The sequence below is a fragment of the Narcine bancroftii genome, chromosome 1, assembly GCF_036971445.1.
Source record: "Narcine bancroftii isolate sNarBan1 chromosome 1, sNarBan1.hap1, whole genome shotgun sequence".
Classification (NCBI taxonomy): domain Eukaryota; kingdom Metazoa; phylum Chordata; class Chondrichthyes; order Torpediniformes; family Narcinidae; genus Narcine; species Narcine bancroftii.
Genome location: NC_091469.1, coordinates 242521623 through 242536315, shown reverse-complemented (window position 1 = coordinate 242536315; position 14693 = coordinate 242521623). Strand labels below are relative to the sequence as shown.

The 14693-nt window shown below is 45.1% G+C and overlaps 1 protein-coding gene and 1 pseudogene across 1 annotated transcript in view; one reads left to right on the top strand and one right to left on the bottom strand.

Annotated features, from left to right (window-relative positions):
* LOC138740836 (anamorsin-like) overlaps nt 1-14693 on the bottom strand; it is a 78626-nt gene that overhangs the window by 50211 nt on the left and 13722 nt on the right. The gene's annotated exons all lie outside the window — the stretch shown is intronic.
* Nucleotides 1567-9087, top strand: LOC138754080 (growth hormone receptor-like; annotated as a pseudogene).

The window sequence follows — 14693 nt, the reverse complement described above, 5'->3', positions numbered from 1 at the left end:
GTCCTCTAGTTTTTCTACCCCTTGCTCGAGCAAGCGCAGCCTCACTTCGTTCGATCGGATCCCGGCCACATAGGCATCCCGGACGAAATCATTTGTGATCTCGGCAGCAGTTTTGTCGACACAGTTACAGTCTTTGCCCAACGCCTTTACTACTTGTAAATGTGCCCTGCCGGACTCGCCGGGCTGCTGCTTCCTCGACGCAAGCACGAGCCAGGCATGAACTCTGTTCATTGGTTGATCGTACAGTTCTTTCAGTACCTTTATGGCTGCGGTGTAAGTGGTCTCATCCTGGATGTTCTCGTAGACTCTCAAGGACACCATAGACAGCAATGCTGTTAGACGCTGGTTATCCTCCTCCACCTCAATGAATCTCAGGAAGTTTTCAAAGTTCAGCAGCCAGAAGTTAAAGGCTTTGAAGGCTGTAGCTGACTGTGGGTCGATGTCAAGTTTTTCTGGCCGAGTTAGACGCTCCATCCCTTTTTAAAAAAATTATTTTTGCTAATAAAATTGAAGAGCTCATCGAAAGAACCAAAGACTTGTTGATCCAAATCAAGGCTTTTATTAGCAAAAGACAGGAGCTCTTCACAGGTGGCCGACCAGTCCGGAATGATCCGACCTGGCTAAGGACACAACCCTTTAAGGCCCAGACAGTAGGTGTGGCTAAGCTCTCAGCCAATTGCTGTAAGCACAGTCATTACATACTCTAGATACTGTAACTATACACATTGGTGATAGGTCTGTACTATCACACAATGTGAGGGTGAACTTCTTCACACAGAGAGTGGTAGGGGTGTGGAACAAGTTGACAGCTGAAGTGGTTCAATTTTAACATTTAACAAGAATTTGGACAGGTACATGGATGGGAGGGCTGGGTGCAGGTCAATGGGAGCATGCAAAAAACATATTGTTGAATAAATAGTAGTCTCGCTGGGTTTGTATGAAGCAGTATGAGCTGTTTCATTGACTACTGCCCAGTAGCACATACATACTGTGATGAAATGCTTCAAGAGGCTGGTCTTGGCCAGAGTTAACATGAACCTAAGTAAATGTCTGTACCCACTGCAATTCGCCTATTGTCACAAGCGCTCCACAGGCGCAATATCGCTGGCTCTCCACTCAACTTTGGATCACCTTGAAAACAGCAATTGTTTTCATACATAGAGCTGCTCTTCATAGACTATAGCTCATCCTTCAAAAACATTAGTCCCTCAGTGCTGGTCAGGAAGCAACAAACTCCAGACCTCTATACCACCTCTGCAACTGGATCCTTGACTTTCTCATCAGAAGACCACAGTCAGTGTGAATTGGAAACAACATCTCGTCCCTACTGATCATCAACACAGGCGCACCCAAGAAAGCGTGGTTAGCCCACTTCTCTACTCACTCTGCACCCATGACTGTGTGGCCAGGCACAATTCTAATGCTATCTACAAGTTTGTTGATGACATCACAGTTGTCAGTAGAATCACAAACAGAAATGATAAAGCGTACAGGAGGGAGATAGATCAGCTCGTTGAATGGTGTAATCATAACAACCTTGCGCTCAATGTCAGCAAAACCAAAGAGATGATTGTGGAGTTCAGGAGGAAGTCATCAGGGGAATACGGCCCAATCATCATCGAAGGCTCAGCAATGGAGAGAGTCAAGAAATTTAAATTCTTGGGTGACAACATCTCCAAGGGACTATCCTGGAGCCTCCACACTGATGGAATCATGAAGAAAGCTCGCCAGCAGCTCAACTTTGTGAGGTGTCTGAGGAGATTTGGTATATCATGGAAGACTCTCGTAAACTTCTACAGGTGTACCATGGAGAGCATTCTGGCTGGTTGCATCACTGCCTGGTGTAGAGGTGCCAACTCTCAGGACAAGAATAAATTCCCGAGGGTTGATAATGAAGCCTGCAACATCACAGGCACCAGACTTCACTCCATTGAGGACATCTACATGAGGCAGTGTCAAGCAACCTCTATCCTCAAACACCCCCCACCATCCAGACCATGCCCTCTTCTCTCTGCTACCATCGGGAAAAACGTACAGGAGCCAAAAGACGAGCACTCAGTAGCACAAGGACAGTTTCTTCCCCACTGCTGTTAATGAACCAAAGAAACAGCCTGATTTTTCATGCACCTTTATTATTTTTGTAAATTTAATTTAATTTTTATAATAATAAAGAGATGGTTATAATATGAATGTTTGGACTGTGACGCTGGTGCAAAACACCAAATTTCATGACCTGTTCATGACAATAAATTCTGATCATTCATTCAGTTCACTCTCAGGACAAATTTACAGACATAAAAAATACTCACTAAACATTGTTTAGTTATATGAGAATCTCGGGGGGTTAGTGTGAGCGGTTCCCTTGGTCGTTCTGCATTCTTACTGCCCGTAGGAAGAAGCTGTTCCTCTGCCTGGTGGTCCTGGCTCTGATCCTCTTGCTCTTCCCTGATGGGAACAGCTGAAAGATGCTGTGTGCAGGGTGGAAGGGGTCCTCATCAATTTTGCGTGCCCTCTTCAGACAGTGATCCTGGTAGATCACATCGATGGGGGAGGGGGGATGGGAGACTCCTGTGATCGTCTCTGCCACTCATGGTCCTGTGGATTGACCTCCATTATCCAATGCTTTACAGCAACTGTGCCACCCTGTGATGCAGATGGCCTGGACAACTTTGCTGTTCGCATCATCTCTTTTGTCCCTTCATCCCCTCCCACCTTCTACACTGTGTCTGGCCTTTCATTTTCTCTCCTCCCTCTTCCACTTCCTTGCACATTTAAAGATCCATTTTCTCTTTTTCCCAGGACATTGGCCCTGATAATTGTACATTCATTCTCAGATGCCCTAGTTTCTTGTTTCTAGCATTTTCTGTTTTAATTTGAGATTTTATTTTCCTTGTGATACAATAAAATAGACCGTAATTGCTGCAAAGCAATGAAAGATTCACCATCAGCAAAAATTGCTCAGTGCCCTTTACAATCAGAGAAATAGAAGTAAAAGAGAGGCCCTGGAGGGTCACTGAATGTCCGTGGATTAGCCTCCAGCCCACCACCAGCCTCTGTAGCTACACAGACTCCTGTTCGATCCATCGCCAACCTGAGCTCCAAATCCAAACCTCCGACGTGATGAGGAAGCCTTCAATACCCAAAAGCCTTTCTTAGTCCTTCCCACACTCGGCACCCTCTCGCATTCCGCTTCCCATTCCTGGTGCGCCTTCAGCCGGGTTGCTTCTCGTCTGCTTTTCAATTAATCTAACTAAAGGTTCAGGAGTCCTTTTGTTGTCATGTTATTTATTGTATACTAAAATTGTAACATACATGATATACAGTTGACAAGGCACCACACATGAGGCTACTTAGCAAGATAACATCCCTTGGTATGATCACTGCTGATCTGATGATTGGCTCATCTCCACCTCCCTGCCTTTTCTCCCTATCCCTTAATTCCCCTACTGTGTAAACATCTATCCAACCTCACCATAAATATATTTACTGAGGTTGCCTCCACTGCTTCAATGGGTGACAAATTCTACAGATTCACCACCCTCTGGGAAAAGCAGTTCCAAAAAATATAAATGAATAAAATTCCTTCAGCGCCTCATTGTTCCATTCTGAACATTATCTTGATTCATCTCGAGTCTCACGCTCAATCTCCACAGATGATCTTCAAGGCTGTTACAATTCTGTGCATTCAACTCTTTGTTGTCAGTACATCAAGCTATTGTGTATCAAGATGAAAATTTGATGCAATCGAGAAATCGTTCAGGATTTCACTTGGTTTTTTTGATATCTGTGTTCCGACCTCCACACATTTTTTTTGATCTTGTATGAAAGGTTAACTTGGTTTCTTTTCTCCATAGATGGTAACTGACCTGATAAGTTCAAATTTATTGCCTGTCCTTCCACACAAATGCCCTACCAGCTGTTCCTATTTGTACGCCAACAGCCACTTTCTCTGCTCTTTCATCTTAGTTCCCACCCCCCACTATGCTACTTTCAACCCCCCACCCCCAACAACAGCATAGGCAAACCTCCCTGCCAAGGAGGTTGGTTCCCCTCCAGTTTAGGAGCAGTGTGCCCCTCTTGTACACATCACCCCCTTCCCCAGAACATCTCTTCAGCCATGCCATTGTCTGCACTATCTTCCTGTTCTGATGTTCCCCAGCTCACAGGACTGGGTGTGATCCAGAGTTTACCATTTTGGAGGTCCTGCTCTTCGGCCTCTTTCCTAACTCCATAAACTTCCTTTGTAGGACCGCTACCCCACTCCTGCCTCTGCCATTTGGACTAATATGTACCATGATCTCTGGCTGATGACTCTCCCCCTTTAGAATAGTCTGTACTCAGAGACATCCTACACTCAACCACCCAGGAGGCAACACACTGTCCTGGAGTCTCTTTTGCAGCCGCAGAATTGCTTGTCTGTTCCCCCAACTACCAAGTCCCCTTTAATTTGCTCTACCTGACTTCGTCTTTACCTTCTGAGGCTCAGAACTGATCACTGCTGAAAGGTCATTCCTCTCAGTGGTATTCATACGTGTTGCTGAGGGGAATGGCCACAGGATGCGCTTCACTCCCTTCCTCCTCCCTCCTAGATGTGATTTTGTCCCTGTAACCAGTCTATCACTCCCTTAGCCTCTCAAATGAGTTCATCCAGCTCCAGCTCCAATTCCCTAGCACAGTCTGCAAGGAGCTGCAGTTGGATGCAGGTGTACTCACAGGTGAGTCCTCGGGGAGAGTGTTGGCTTCCCTGACAATCCACATTTTGGCAGAGGAGCATGTCTCTGCTCTGGCTGCCATTCCCACTGTCTTCTTAAAGAGCAAATGTGGTGATTATGGAGATATTGAGGGTACCATTAGGCTGGCAGAGAACATTCATAGTGACATGAATAAAAATCATAGTGAAAGGCTTCTGCGCTATCACACATAAACTGCCTTAGAAATAAATCCCCATGTGTGTTTTCACAGGGACTTGACATCCTAAACTGTTTCTTTCCAGATTGAAGCTCTTCTTTCTGCCTCCGGTTCCTGTGCCTAAAATCAAAGGAATTTTCCTAATGAAAATCTTTCAAAGTTTATCAAAATTCAGATTTATTCTCATAGTACATACATGACATCACATACAACCTCGAGGTTCTTTTTCCTCTGGGCCAGGCAGAATTTCTACTGATCGATAGTGTAAAACATTGAATGCAAGAGAAAGATGTGCACACAAGAGAGAGGTGTACAAATAAAAAATATAAACAAACCGACTGTGCAATAAAGAAAATAAATATTCAATAAATAAATAACATGCAAAATACGAGTCCTTAAATGAGTCCCTCATTAAGTTTGTTGTTGAAGAGTCTGGAGGAGCAGCCATTCCTGAACCTGGTGGTGCAAGGCTTGTGGCACCAACTCATATAATGGTCGACCCCTTTTTTGTTCAAAAAAATCTGGGATTTTCCATAATCTCATGTAAACGTCGACCCTAATTCTTCACAGATAACAGATCAACAGTTGTATGTACTTGTACATAAATGTTACGATGAGGAAATGAATGGTTTAGGATGATTGAACTATTTGTAGATGTAAGTGCTGGAGAATTCCTACCAATTTTTATCATTTGTTTCTTCCTTTAAAGCGTTCAAAGTTTTAGGATATAACTAAAAAAAATGCAAGGAAACGCAGTGATTTTGCACCTGCTTTTTTTTGTTAGTAGTTTGGTTTGATGCCGACAGTTTCATTTTCTGTCCCTTTTAAATCTGCTTCATAATGGGCATCTTCACAGGATCTCATTGATATCATTAAGGTCGATGCTGAAACCAATGATGGAGGTGCGGTTCACCCTTGTAACGAGAAGGGAATGCTTTGTGTAACAGTTGGGGGTTAGGAAGATGCAATTTCTCAGCATGGATGTGCAGAATCAGCTGAGAGAGTGCAATGCAACAGGGGTCAAACCATTGTGCTGGCATAATTGTTGCATGACATTGAAATTCACAGCCGATTACCCATTTTACTTTGCTCCAAACTTGAGGGACCGCAGATCCACATCTGGTTGAGGGACGTCAGAATTAGAATCAAAATTCATTGTCATGCACAAGTCGTGAAATTCGTTGTTTTGGAGCACCACCTTACAAAATAAATAAAAATAGTGTACGAAAAGTCAAAGTAAGGCAGTGTCTTTAGTTTACTGATGGCAGCTGAGAAGAAACAGTCCTTGGGCCCCTGAATCCTCATCTACAGGCTCCTGTACCTTTTACCTGATGGAAAGTTTTCTAAATACACAGTGGTACCAATTAAAGAGAGGGCAATACTGGATCTCCTATTAGAGAACAAGACAGGACAGGTGACAGAAGTCTGCGTAGGGGAATATTTTGGATCTGGGGATCATAATGTCATTAGTTTCCAATTAATTATGGAGAAGCATAGTTCTGGGGCTTGGGTTGAGATTCTAAATTGGAGAAAGGCTCATTTTCAGGAAAGGTGAAAGGATCTAGAAGGTGTAGATTGGGATATGCTGTTTGTGGACAAGGATGTGCGAGCTAAATGGAGGACCTTCAAATTTTGAGAGTACTGAGTTTGTACGTTAACAGGCAGAGGGAACCTTGGTTTTCGAGGGATATTGGGGATCTGGTTCAGAAGAAGAGAGAGGGGTATAACAGGTATAGACAACATGGAGCAAACAAGGAGACTAAAAAAGGCAAGAAAAACATCAAGAAATAAATCAGGGAGGGTAAAAGAAGACATGAGTTTGTGTTGGCAGACAATGGGAGTGAAAATATGAAGTCTGATGGCGGAGGGGGAGAAGGCGTTTTTTGGTAAAATTGGGTGCTCATCTTCAGGATCCTGTTCCTCCTTCCTGATGGTATAGCCTGGGTGGTGAGGGTCCTTTCTTGAGATACCGCCTCTTGTAGTTGTCCTCAAGGCTGATGCTTGTGATGGCACTGGCCAAGTTTACAACCCTTTGCAGCCTCCTGTCTTGTGCATTGGCACCTCCGCACCAGGCAGAGATGCAAGCAAACAGAATGCTCTCCACAGTACACCTGTAGAAATTTTCACTAGTCTTTGGGGACATACCAAATCTGCTCAAACTCACAAAGTATCACTGGCGAGCCTGCTTCATGATTGCATCAACATGGAGGCTCCAGGATAGGTCTTCAGACATGTAGACACCAAAGAACTTGAAGTTCTTCACCACTTCCACTGCTGATCCCTCAATGAGGTCTGGTTTGTGTTCTCTTAATCTCCCCCTCCTGAAGTCCACAATCAGTTCCTTAGTTTTGCTAGCATTGTGTGCAAGGTTGTCGTTGTGACAGCACTCAACTAGCTGATCTATCTCACTCCTGTACACTTTCTCATTGACATTGTGGAGGGTACAGTTCCAAATTTAGTTTTAGGAACTGAATATGGGCAGTGGGAGCCAGTTAAAATAGTGAAGGAAAAAGGGGCAAAGATTTTCTTTTCAAGATGAGGGCAAAGTTGAGAATGTCAGGATGTGTTTCCCATCACTTGTTGCCCTCAAGAATTTAATTTTTTAGATGTACAGCACAGTAACAGGCCCTTCCAGCCTATGAGCCCATGCTGCTCACCTATCTCAATTAATCTACAGCCCCCATATGTTCTGAATGCTGGGAGGAAACCAGAGCACCCAAAAGAAACCCACGCAGGCAACATTGAGGGGTCAGCAGTAGAGCAGGTAAAGCCAGGCAGAGGGAGAATGGCTTGTAATTGAAGGCGGGGCAGACTCGATGGGCTGATAGCCTATACCTGTCTAGTGGTCTTATACAACTAGAAGTCAAATATCCACTTTCAAAGATATTATTCAAGTACAGACATTTTGAGACCAGTTTTAACAGGTTGATCAACATCTGAAAATGGGAAGGAGATTTTGATGAACATTTCAGGTGGATTGCTTTGACTAAAAACTGTTACCTTTCTGAACATTAACTTGCCCTTTATATTAAACCTCTTCTGCTAACACTAATTTAAATCTTTGCCAGTTGTTTTTATGACAGAAAGGTAAAATGGATGAAGTGAAGTCAATCTTTGCAAACCACCTGAGCTACAAGTCTGATCTATATATCGACGATCCCTGGATCAAATTCATTTAACTTGACCTTGATGTGGCAATGGAAAGATAAGAGGTGTTGGATACAAACAGACTCCTTGGGTCTGGCCACTTGAAGGCTGACAATTGCTCTAATGCCAAGGACAATGGTTCTAGCCGCAATAGCTTTTATGAACCAGATGTTCCTGAAGTCGAAGGCGCTGGCTACAAGGAAATTGAAACTGAACGAACCTGCTTTCAGCTGAAAAGCAGCAGCAAAAGAAGGAGACACAAAGAACAAGCCAGGAATTCCTTTTGGCGTGTCGGAGGAAGATGATAAAGGGAGCCAGCAACAGAATGGTGAAGGATGTGAGTGCAGCAAAGTGGAACAGGTTAGCACGGACGGTGGATTAACAGCCTCAATTAAAAATGAGACCAGTCATCCACCTCTGCAGAACCAGCTGAGCAGCCAAAGCTCTGTCGGGAAAATGGACTTCTATACACAGGTAAGCGTCATCATCCCTGCAGGGGGTGTCCTCCTTTCCCCAGAGCAGCAGAACAAAATGGAAGTTCTCCCAGCCAAAGAAACCCTCGCTGATCCAAAACCAAAACAGAAGGACAAACACTCAGACGGTGCCTACATGTCGGAGTTTGACATGAAGCAGTTTTGTGCCAGCAGCACAAGCAAAGAGACCCTCTCAGGGGCTGAGAGAAGCCTTAATCAAAGCAACTATTTCACCACAGAGAGCCTTGCGAGCGCCAGGGTCGGAGCTTATAAAGAGATGGAAAACACAAGGCAGCCAATGTTATCCGTCCCAGATTATACCTCAATACACATGGTGGACTCTTAGCAGAGCCTATTGTTGAACCCAAATGTGTTACCCAGCAAGAGCCAACCTACCCTAGCTGGGTATCTGATGCCCGAACAACTTGGCAACATCATCCCCTGATCTCAGCATCTCTCTTCAGTCACACTGTAATAAGAGGCGTCTCATAGACTTTGTCCAGAATGACATGAAAGGATTAGCTCGCAAAAAATAAACACAAAATGGTACAAACCATTAAGAAGCGCGACAACTGTTGAATAAAGACGAAGGCTTATTTTTAAATGTCAGCTCTATTTTCTTTGGCTTGGCTTCGCGGACGAAGATTTATGGAGGGGGTAAAAAGTCCACGTCAGCTGCAGGCTCGTTTGTGGCTGACCAGTCCGATGCGGGACAGGCAGACACGATTGCAGTGGTTGCAAGGGAAAATTGGTTGGTTGGGGTTGGGTGTTGGGTTTTTCCTCCTTTGCCTTTTGTCAGTGAGGTGGGCTCTGCGGTCTTCTTCAAAGGAGGCTGCTGCCCGCCAAACTGTGAGGCGCCAAGATGCACGGTTTGAGGCGTTATCAGCCCACTGGCGGTGGTCAATGTGGCAGGCACCAAGAGATTTCTTTAGGCAGTCCTTGTACCTTTTCTTTGGTGCACCTCTGTCACGGTGGCCAGTGGAGAGCTCGCCATATAATACGATCTTGGGAAGGCGATGGTCCTCCATTCTGGAGACGTGACCCATCCAGCGCAGCTGGATCTTCAGCAGCGTGGACTCGATGCTGTCGACCTCTGCCATCTCGAGTACCTCGACGTTAGGGGTGTGAGCGCTCCAATGGATGTTGAGGATGGAGCGGAGACAACGCTGGTGGAAGCGTTCTAGGAGCCGTAGGTGGTGCCGGTAGAGGACCCATGATTCGGAGCCGAACAGGAGTGTGGGTATGACAACGGCTCTGTATACGCTTATCTTTGTGAGGTTTTTCAGTTGGTTGTTTTTCCAGACTCTATTTGTTAGCCAGACTCTATTTGTTAGCCAGAAAAAGCTAAATTAACTCCCATATAAAGAAGTGGAGTGTAATTGGAGGAAAGTTCTGTCAGTCAGAATATTGGTTCTCAATAACCCATTTCTGTCATTCTTGGGCACACCTCCTGCAAATGGGTCGGGAATTTGGGAAATCGGGGAATGGAACAATTCCCTGAAACCTTAGATTCCTGAAATTTGATTCCAGTTGATAATCAATGGTACTGAATTTGTAAATGTTAGCATTTAAATTTTTAAAATTATAAAAACATATGTACAGCATGGTGGAAGTTGATTCCGGTCATTTATATCCATGTCATCCAATTACACACAATGAACCGACAACCCCGTATATTTTGTAGGGTGGGAGCACTCAGAGGAAACATGCAGATCATGGGGTACAAGCTTCTTACGTACAGCGATCGCATTGTGCTAACTAACTGCTAACTGCTGGAGGCAGGAGCACAATGCATCCTTGACACTATTTAGTGCTAGCAATTAGCTAGGAACCTCGTTGCCCTAAAATAAGGGGTCAGGGTGAATGAGCCACCACTCATCCCAGTTGGGAATGGGGGAAGATTGTGACAGCTCTGCTGTGCAATTTTGACATACAAGAAGGGCTGGAATAAGACCACAAGATGCAGGAGCAGAAATAGCCCATTCAGCCCATTGAATCTTGCCATTCCATCGTGAGCTGATCCATTTCCCCACTCGGCTCCACTGCCCGGCCTTCTCCCCATAACCTTCGATGCGCTGCTTAATCAAGAACCAAAATTACTTTTTCACAGGGTAGGGGGCCTATAAACATTTAGAGGAGTTCGGGGGGGGTGGGGTGCGCCATAGCCACAAAAAGGTTGAGACTGGCTGTTTTAAGCTGATCACATTCATCAACGATTGCAAATACATTTTCACCCTGTTTTGAAAGTGCTGATACTAATAATGACGACACAATGGGCGGCTCAGTTGGCCTGACGCTATTACAATGCCAGTGACCGGGGATTCTAATCCCATGCTGTCTGTAAGAAGTTTTCCTGTTCGCCCTGTGTCTGCGTGAGTTTTCTCAGGGGGCTTCGGTTTCCTCCCACCATTCGAAGCGTTCCGGGGGTTGTCAATTAATTGGGTGTAATGGGGTGGCACGGGTTTAAATGGCCAGAATTACCCTCTACCGTGCTGTCAATAAAATTGAAAATTTAAGAAATGAACTTTGACATATTTTCAAAAATCAAACAATGACAGATGCAGGAAATTTGAAGGAAAAACAGCTGCAAGTTAAGCAGCATCTGAGAGAGAAACACTGAACACAGGATCACCGTGAGTTTACCAACCATGAATTTAAACTAATTCCATCCATATGCACATCATCCGTACCCCTCTAGTCCAGTGGTTCTCAACCTTTTTTTCCACTCGTATACCACCTTAAGTTATCCCTTAGAGCAGGGGTGTCAAATTCAAATTCATCAAGGGCTAAAATTAAAAACTTGGACTAAGTCGTGGGCCAAACTAAATATTTATTGAAAATTTTCAACAACATCTGCATGTTTTCTCTTCTTTCAACATATGTAATGTTAAATGTTTTCTTATTAAAATAACTGTTTAATAATAGTTTTGGATAAACACTTTCCAGAAGAAGCATTAACAAATGAGAAATAAAATATTCAATCAATAATATTTCTCTATAGCCTTTAAGCTCCTTTTAAATGTATTTTTTTTCACAAGCCAACAAGTCAAAAAAATAACAACTTCTTCAATGACAAACAGGTTTGTCTTTTAAAATGATTAACATATAGTTTGCCTCCCACCTGTCTTGAAAGGTCCTGTTTTCTGTCTTTCGTTTGGCCATTTTCCGTAAGGGGTTTATTACATGTGAGTTGGGCGACAGGTCGCAGATGCTAATGAAAGTAAAAAGAGGAGGTGAGGGCGATTAGTGGGCTGACGGGCCGGCGCCAACGCATTTGCAAAGCATTCTGAGATTTGCAGTATTAGCTGTGCATGCGCTATACTGGCGCGGAGGCCAGCGGGCCAGCACTAATACATATTTGATATGATTTTGCAGGCCAAATATAATTATATCACGGGCCAAATTTGGCCCGCGGGCCTGAGTTTGACATGTGTGCCTGAGAGCATAGGATGCCATATGTTCTCTGTGGTTAGTTATGGATTATTTAAGGTGGTATGCGAGTGGAAAGAAAAAGGTTGAGAATCTCTGCACTAGTCCCTACCTGTCGATCTCAATCCAAAAGCCTTTTGAAAGTTGCTATCATATCTGCTTCTACCCACCTGCTCTGAAAGGGCATTCCGGTCTCTGCATTAAAATAAAACTTGCCTTGCAAATCTTCTTTTAAACTTTCCTCTGCCACCTTGAACCTCTTGCACTCTTATTACAGACCTCCAGTTAGATAAACAACCCTCTACCACTGCCTTCTACTCCTTGTTACCAATATGCCTCAGATGCCTTAACCTCCTGGACTAGACTACTGTGCAACTATACTATGGTTCATATAGTTAATGTCTACTGCCTTTCCTTCATCAAGCTTGCTTTTTTTCCCTCTGGACAGCACGGTTGGTGTAGTGGTTAGTGCCATACCATTACAGCGCCAGCAATCGGGGCTGCGGTTCAAAACCTGTGCTGTCTGTAAGGAGTTTGTACATTCTCCCTGTGCCTGCATGGGTTTTCCCCGGGGACTCTGGTTTCCTCACACTGTTCGAAAAGTACCGGGGGCTGTAGGTTAATTGGGTGTAATTGGCTTGTGGGCTTGTTACTGTGCTGTATGTCTAAATTTTTTAAAACTTTAAAAGTTACCACCTCAAAAAAAAATCAGACATGAGGCACATTCTCTACCTCTGTCAAAACTGCAGCATCCTCTTTTCATTTTGGGCAATGATGATGTAGGTTGAAACTCTCTGGTCTGACAACTCCCGAAGTCCGGCAACTTCTCAACCTTTTCTTTTTGGCTATGGCTCCCTCAAGTAGCCAAGTTTTGGTTTCTTCCGCATTTCTATCGACTACACAAAAAATATTTAAAATATTTGTGTTACGTGAGGTGGTTTTTACTTAAATGTTCTTGGCGCCCAAGAATTGTTGGCTCCTTATTGAGAATGGCTGCTTTACCTAATGCAAGATTCTAGTGATTTTATAAACCTGCCTTAGACTCTCGTGCTCCAGGGAGAAAAGCACCAGTCTTCCAACTCGTGCTTCCAGACCTGACAACATCCTGGTGAACTTTCACAGTGAATGAAATTATCAGAATCTGGACAAGGAGAGGGTCAGTCGCGTGGAAGTGAGCAACTAGACAACTAGACAATTGGGAGGAGAATCATTGTCTGCAGTTGTTGACGTCGCTTTCCTCTGTAAGAGGTGTAAAAGTTCCATTATTGTCACGTAGTATCACATTTAGAATGTAACATACATGAAACTCTTTAACTCTGTCTACCATAAGGCTGACAGTCGACACTTTGTCCAGCGCCCCTTGCAGAAATGAGGCCCCAGCGAGGTCTGAGCTCGTGACCCCTGGTTTACAAAACCAATGCTCTACCCAGGGGTGTCAAACTCAAATTCACAGAGGGCCAAAATTAAAAACTTGGACTAAGTCGAGGGCCAAACTAAATATTTATTGAAAATTTTCAACAACATCTGCATCTTTTCTCTTCTTTCAACATATGTAATGTTAAACTTTAGGATATAACTTTAGGAGGATAATGTTACAGGTCAGGAGTAGGTAGCTCAAGCTCACCCTTTGCTTGACCTGAGGGAAACCTATTTGGTCCCTGTGGAGATGTAGTCAGCATTCACAGGCTGTGTCCATTTTGGCCTGCATCAGGACTCACCATTTCCTGCTCACTCCTCAGGCTCTAGGCCTCTATTCACCCTCAACCTACCATCCCTCTACCTAACCAGTCCTTTACCCAACCTCTACTCACCCCTCTCTCCATTCGCTCTGCCTCTACCCACCCCATCCTATACACACCCCTCTACTGCCTATCCCCTCAACCTGTTCCTCCCTCTACCCATCTCTCACCCTCTAATCACCCCTCCCCTACTCGCCCTGCCCCTCCCCTTTTACCTCTTCCCTATCCACCCCTCCTTCTACTCATCCCTCCCTCTAACTGCCCCTCGCACCACCATAACTTCCCCTGCCCATTTCTCCTCACCTACACCCTCTGCCCACCCCTGCTTATCCACCCACTCAGGCCCAGCGCGCTGCCGATCAGCCTTTGCGGACAGCCACCATGTCTCTCTTCACGTGCAGGGCTGAACCAGCCGTCTCTGGGGTCTGCGCGGGTGCAAGCGCTGAAGGCCGTGGCGACCGGGAGAAGTGCACTCGCGCTGTGGAAGGGCCGTCCGGTGCCAGTCGCACGGGGCTCGCGCTGCCCGGGGGCCGTGCGCAGCCTGCCATGCTCGTCGCGCCGACAGGAAATCACAGGCGCTCGCCCATCCGCCGCACCACTTGACAGGTGGGAGAAGTGACTGGCTGTACGGGGAGTCTTCCAACTGGCTTGCCGGCTGATGACATCGACAGACTTCTCGTGTTACAATTTTTCGTGTTACAATGGGGAAGGATGTGCAATGAAGGTGGAGGATGGTGGGGGTGACATTACCAAAAAACAGCATCGGCTCTCGCTGCAGATCTTGCGGGCCAAATATAATTATATCGCGGGCCAAATTTGGCCTGCGGGCCAGAGTTTGACATGTGTGCTCTAACCATTGAGCTATCGGAGCCTCATCTGTTTCCCTTCCTCTTCTCCTCTCTCTGCCTTGTTGCCAGGTATTGGGGGGGAAGGTTGTTCTCCTGAAACATTAAGCCCATCTTCTCTCCACAGACAGACACTGCTTGATCTGCTGAAT